The sequence below is a fragment of the Pseudorca crassidens genome, chromosome 3 (assembly GCF_039906515.1).
Source record: "Pseudorca crassidens isolate mPseCra1 chromosome 3, mPseCra1.hap1, whole genome shotgun sequence".
Classification (NCBI taxonomy): Eukaryota; Metazoa; Chordata; class Mammalia; order Artiodactyla; family Delphinidae; genus Pseudorca; species Pseudorca crassidens.
This window is the reverse complement of record NC_090298.1, coordinates 165,462,086-165,468,858: the sequence shown is the minus strand read 5'-3', so window position 1 is coordinate 165,468,858 and position 6,773 is coordinate 165,462,086. Positions and strand designations below refer to the sequence as shown.

Here is a 6,773-nt window from a genome sequence, read left to right as displayed (position 1 = left end):
CCTTCCGTTTCCGCCCGGACGCGGGCGCCCCCGCCCGCGCGTGACGTCACATCCCTAGTAACCGCGGCAGCGGCACTGGCGACCGAGGTCTTAAAGACCCCTGCGCACGTGTTCCGGCTCCCCGAAGTCTTCGCCGAGACCTCACCCCATCGGGCTTGGGGCCTCCGCTAGGCACCTCCTAGGGGTATACGGGTGGCTTCTCCAACCTTGAGCTCCCCTTCTCTCCCGGTGCCCCACGGTGGGCGTTTACGGCGTCCGTGAGGGGGGCAGTTGGCGAGACTGAGGGAGAGGATTGTCCCCTTAGCCACACCGCAGTGACGTCAGACCGAGCCCACTGCTGGGGCCGGGCCTCGGCGAGAAGACCTCGCTCCCGCCCCTTGTGAAGAGGAACTTAACTTTGTGCCTGATAGGAACGGACATTCCCAGTCCGAGGGGTACAGGGCCCTGCCCTGGGAGGGTCTAAGTAAAGGAAGGATATGGCCCTGCCCTTGAGGAGTCGGAGATGGGCGCGATGTAGCCCTGCCTTAATGGCTGGTGTTTCCCCGGCTCGGATCACAGCCTACCCCTCGCGTCCGTATCTTCTGCCTCTTTAGCGGTGATTCGCGCATACACGCCCCCTCTGGAATCACCCGGACCACACTAACTGGCCTCGGGAGCCTGTCCACTGCGTCCCCCCGTGCAGCCGCTGGGTGTCGCTAGTATCTAACTAGCGGCCCGTGCTCTTGGCCTCGCGCCGGGTGGGGGTGGGGGTGGGGGTGGATCTTGGCAGTGAGCACGGCGGGGGGTCTTGACCCGTTGAAGTACTCTAGGACTGCTCGCAGCGCCCGCCCCCTTCCTCGTCCCGGGCGCTAAGGACTCCATTACACTGAGCTTGGGCGACCCCAGCCACACATTTTCATACATCCCTATCCACGCCGTGACACCGGGATAAAAGGCTTCGTTGCAGCCTAGGGCAAGGATTATCTCAGATTAAAGGGCGCTGGGGGGACAGGGTGGACTGCAGGAGCTTCAACCCGGAGGCTCCTGGTGAAGGGAGCCTCTTCCAAACTCCCCCAGAGCGGGCGTTGGAGGGAGGGGGTGGAGCGACTGGAGTAAAGGTCTCTAAAAGGGTGCGGGTGTGGGGGATTCCCCTGCCCACGGAAGGGGAGGGGCCATTCGGACAAAAGCTCCCGCCTGCTGCCGCCCCTCCCCCTCGCGCTCCATTCAAACCCGCGAGTAGGCGGGCGGGGGCGGGGGAGTCCCCCTCTCCTCCTCCTCCCCCTCCAGCCCCGGCAGTCCAGCATCACAGCGGCAGTCAAGTCCCGGGCACGCGCGCGCAAGGACCCACACCTCGGCGGGTCTCACAATCTCTCTCTCTCTCTCTCTCTCTCTCTCTCTCTCTCTCTCTCCTCTCTCTCGCGCGCACACACACACACACACACACACACACGCACCAGCAACAAACGGTCTGGACACCCCCGTCCCCTACCGCCCCTCAGGCCGGAGAGGGCGGGGCATCCCCTGCCCAGCCCCCCTGCAAGGTAAGCTTTGGACCACAAGCTGCGGTGGCGAGGGGGACCAGGCGCCGGGAGGGAGGGGGTCTGGACGGGGGGGCTTCCCTCGCCCCCCAAGAAAGTCAGGGGCTCCCTGTACGCCCTTTGAGGGCTTCAGGCCGGCCTCCAGGCTGAGGGTATGTAGGGAGGACCCCGGATGCCGGATTCCCGGGTAGGCGCGAGGGTCTCTACCTGGCTTCGGAGACCGGAGCTGCCTGGCCCCAGGGAAACAGGGTCCCAGGAGCCCCAGCTCCCAGAATTGGGGACAGGGCGCCGGAAGCTCCCCGATCAGCGCCAAGCATTTACTAATCTCCTGACAACACAGCATCTCCAGCCTGGGAGACTGAGACAGAGACCCCTGAGTTGCTTTGCACTGCCCCTCGGACTCCCAACCGCCCTCCCCACATCAGCGCACCCCCTGCTGGGCGTCTTGTACCTGTGGGGTGGGGGTGGGGGACTGGGAATGCTCCTCCAGGCTCCCAAGCTTCCTCTGCTGCATCCCATAGCCACACACTGCTTAGCTGCGGCTGTGGGGCTGGGCAAACGGCTTTGCCTTCCTGAGCCTCAATTTCCTCATCTGCAAAGTGGGTAATGACACACCCAGGATTCGGGGAGGTCATGCATGCGAGTCTGCCATTACGCCATCATTTATTTTACAGCTCATTTCACACATATTTCCCAAGAGCCTACTGTGTGCAGACAGCCTGTGACCAGGCTGTCAGGCTACAGCAACCAACAAGACCAGCTGGGTCCCTGCTCTGCTGACCCTGGACACTGGTGAGGGAGCAAGATCAGTGTGTAAACAGAGAAATATCCACGGTTATTTCAGACTGTGAAGACTAAAATTTCACGAGGCATAGAGAGTGACTGCAGGGAAGGATGTTCAAGATTAAATGAGATTTACGGTTTGTATCTGCCTTCCTGGTTCACTTTCAGCTCCATGAGGGGAGGGCCAGGTCTAGAAGAGTGGTTGGTACACAATAGGTGCTCAATAAATGTTGAATGAGTTAAAGAGGGGATTAGATTAAGACTATTTTCATAGCACTTTAGATCAGGTAGGAGGCTTATCACGAACCAATCCATCCTCTCTCCTATTTTACGGATGAGGCGAGTGAGTCTCTAAGGCCCAGAAAAGGGAAAGATGTCGTCAAAGGCAATAAGGGAGTTGACGGGGTGTCATCATTCCCACACAGGTGAGGGTGGCTGAAGGAATGGTTTTGAACAGCGGGGAATGGAAGAGAGTAGAGACCAGACTTGAGCACAGGTCCCTCCAGGAACCCATGACACCCAGCCAGTGCCCATCTCTCTCCCCATACCACACAGACACAGCCCTGCATTCATCCATTCAACAAGTATTTACTCAATGCCTACTATGTGCTAGGTGCTCAGGACACAACAGCAAACAGAAGAAAACCCCCTACGCCCATGGAGCTGATATTAAGTAGAGAAAACAGAGAAGAAACAACATAAACTAACGAATAAATATATAACAACAAACTGTGATTAGGACGGTGATAGAAATAGCTTGTGACAAGAGAGAAAAATGGAGGGGTCTACTTTGGGTTGGGTATCCAGGAAGACCTCCCAGAGGAGTTTCATTACTCTTCAAACACACACACACACACACACACACACACAGACTTTGATCCAGACAAACGTAATCACATACCACATACAGGCTGGAGCCTGAGAACCTTAATAGTGTGCCTGAGGCCCCATAGCTACTGGGTGGCCATGCAGAGATTTGAACCCAGAATCCACATTTCTAACCAGTGTACTTCCCGCTGCACCCACATGCATGTACCCTCCCCGCCTCCACACACATACATACTCAGAGTCACACAGAGACGCAGCCAGCCTCATGCCCACATAGACTGATATGGTGTCACTTTGTCACATACACACACTCCTGTAGGTATGGTCTAGTCTCAACTACACAACACTCAGACTCCCAGAGAGTTCCACCTGTCCAGTTGCATGTGGACAGCTGTGTACAAAGTCTCACTTTCACACAGGTGCACGCGCGCGCGCACACACACACACACACACACACACGCATGCCCCGTGGGGAGAGGGGCTGAGAGTCCTTCCCAGCTCCAGGTCATGGAGCTTGGGTAGTCATTGTACCTCCTCAGGCCTGAATGGTCTGGGGCAAGCTGTGGACAAGGGTATTCATCCTCATTTCCATGCCTCTTTGGCTGCCCATCACCCTGTCCTTCTGAAGGCAGTGGAGGTTGGGTGAAGCCAGTGCTCCTCTGTCAGGCCAGGCCAGGGACGCTGACAAGCTGGATGGGGGAAGAGGCCTCTTCTCAGCCTGAGCCTGGTGCCTGCTCTGCCATCTGGAACCCCTCGCCAGCTGGCTGCTGCGCAGGGGAGGGGAAGGCAGGCTTAGCGGCTCCCGTCCACCTGGGCACTCAGGCCAGTTTCTGAGGCCCTGTGTCCCATGCCCAGGTTTCTGCCAGAGATGATTTCTGCAAATGTGCACAGGTGTCCAGACAGTGGTGGCATGTGTGTCTCTACCTCTCTCCCTGGCCTCCTTCCTTCCTTCCACAAATCCCTGAGCATCTACAATGAGTTGTTATGGGCGCTGAGGGTACAGCCAGGACCGGCTAAAGAATTCTGCAGAGCCCAGGACCAGATGAAAATGCAAGGCCCCTGTTTAAAATTATTAAGAATTTCAAGACCACAACAGCAGTGCATTAAACCTTCTAAGCATGGGGCTCAGTGGGACTGCTTAGGTCACGTGTACATGAAGTTGGCCCTAGATCAAGACAGAAAAATCCCCTGCCCTCATGGAACTAAGGGGTGGGGGCAAGCAGAAACATAAACATGATACCTCAGGGGTGATAAGTGCTGAGAACAGAAGTAAAGATGAGTGAGAAACAGAGGGTGATGGGGTTGGGGGAGGCATCCATGCCAGGGAAGGCCTCTAAAAGGAGGTGACTTTGAGCAGAGAGGTGAAGGAGGTGAAGGAGTCAAGTGGATTTATTCATTCACTCAAGAGACATTTGTTGAGTACCTACTGTATACCAGTGTTGTCCTAGGTCCTGGAGATCCAGCAGGGGACAAAACAGACCAACATCCTGACCTCATGTCCTAATCAAAGGACAGGCAATAATAAAATAGGTAAATTATATATCTTGTTAGAATGTTGTAAGTCTAAAACAAACAAAAGGAAAGCAGAGCCAGGGAGATCGGGGGTGGGAGGAGCGCAAGATATCTGAGGCTGGTTTTCCAGGGGAGGGAAAAGCAAGTGCAAAGTCCCTGAGGTCTAAATATGCTTGAAGTGTTTGAGGAACAGCGAGGAGGCCAGCGGGATGAGTGGGGAGGACGGGAGGAATTGAGGTCTCTGTGAATGTGTAGCTGTCTCCCATGTATGTCCACAGCGCCACTGAGTCAACAACAGTGATAATTGTTAGTATTATTAAGATAGTGGCTACTGTTTCATGAGCACCTACTATGAACCAGGCACTGTGCTCAGAACCTTACATGCATTATTTCATTTCATCCTCACAACAACCTCCTCAGATAGGTATGAATATTATCCCCATTTTACAGGAAACTGAAGCTCAAAGAGGCTGGGCAACTTGCCCCCAAATATACAGCTAATAAGTGGCACAGTTAGGATTTGAATGCATGTCTGTCAATGTAATACTGGAGCCTAAGCATGGTCCTTACTACATGGCCCTTTCTCTGCCTGTCTGAGCATATGTGTCTGTCTGCGTACAGAGGAGAGGGTGCCTCTTCCTCTGTATGTCTAACTCATTCCTTCATTTATTCACTCAGCATTCATTGAGACTATGTGTGGGGGACCATGATGAATGGGTACCATTTCTTGCCCCCACAGAGCTCTAGTGGGGAATACAAATAATTACAACCCCACATGATGAGTGCTTTAATAGGGGCAGAACAAACAGCAGTGGGAGCCCAGAACATGGACTGGCTCTGTCCGGCTGAGAAGTGGAGGTGACCTTTAAGCTATCTTTACACATTCATCCATTTGTTCAACAATTGTCTGTCATAGACTTGCCTGGTGCTAAGCACTACGTGGGTGAGATGACGTTTACATTCACTTCTACTAGTTCATATTGAACTGAAGTGCTAGTTAGAGCTATATGACAAGAAAAAGAAATAAGAGCTAGTCCATAGGAGACCTAGGAACATTATTAATATGCTCTTGAGTCCTCAAAACAATAACTAGACATTTAACAAATAATTATTAAGAGCCTACGATGTTCCAGATTCAGTTCTAGGCACTGGGGATATATTAATAAAATAGATAAAATATTTTTGTCCTCCTGCAGCTGATATTCTAGTATGGGACAAGACAGACAATACAGGTAATAAGTAAATTACATAGTATGTTATGAGGTGATAAATGCTGTGAAAAAATAGAGCAGGATAAGGGAGTTTAAGAATCCTGAGGGGATAGCAACTTTAAACAGGGGTGGGGTGGAGAGAAACACCAGGAGAAATGCTGAAAAGGTGAGATGTGATTAAAGACCTGAAGGATGTGAGGGACCTGCTGATGTTTAAGGGGGAAAGTTCCAGGCAGGGGGAACAGAAAGTGCAAAAGCCCTGAGGCTAGAGTTTGCCTGGTGTGTCCAGAAACAGCCAAGAGGCCAGTGTAGATGGAGCAGAGTGAGCCTGGGGGAGGGTGGGAGGAGATGAGGACAGCAGGACTGTGTGAGCCTCTTGTTGAGGACTTTGACGTCTCCTCTGAGGGAGGTGAAAGCCATGGAGGGCTCTGAGCAGAAGAGGGACATGATCTGACTTGGGTTCTAACAGGCTCCCACAGGCTCAGATGGTAATAGCCTTTATTAAGCACTTACTGCGTGCCAGACGCAGTTCTTCGAGAATTCAATATGGTCTGATCTCATTTCATTCTCGTATAGACGCTGCAAGGATTATCATTCCATTTCACAGAGGTGAAACTGAGGCTTAGACAGTTTAAGTCACTGACCTACGGGCCACACAGCAATAATTTGCAGCGCCTGGGTTGACGGTGCAGCGAGCGAGCCAGCCTTCCCCTCCCGCAAGCTTTTAGATAGGGATTGCCGGCAGCAGAGCGCACTTATAATCGGGAGTTGCGTCTGTGTCCCTGTCTGTTTCTATTTCCACGCGTCCCTGTCTGTCTCTGCGCGCCTCTGCCTGCGCGTCCCCCATCTGTGCCCAAGCCGCCGTCTCGCTGCACCCGGCCCCCGCACATCGGAGCTATTTCGGGTTTAGGCATAAAAGCCC

At 53.6% G+C, this 6,773-nt stretch overlaps 1 protein-coding gene across 1 annotated transcript in view; it reads left to right on the top strand.

The window, feature by feature from the left end:
• The first annotated feature begins 1,377 nt into the window (after window positions 1-1,377).
• PDE4A (phosphodiesterase 4A) overlaps window positions 1,378-6,773 on the top strand; it is a 47,077-nt gene continuing 41,681 nt past the window's right edge. Inside the window, exons 1-2 of the mRNA XM_067733784.1 lie at window positions 1,378-1,520; window positions 2,192-2,437. The gene's annotated coding sequence lies outside the window, so the exon portion shown is untranslated. The remainder of the gene's footprint in view (window positions 1,521-2,191; window positions 2,438-6,773) is intronic.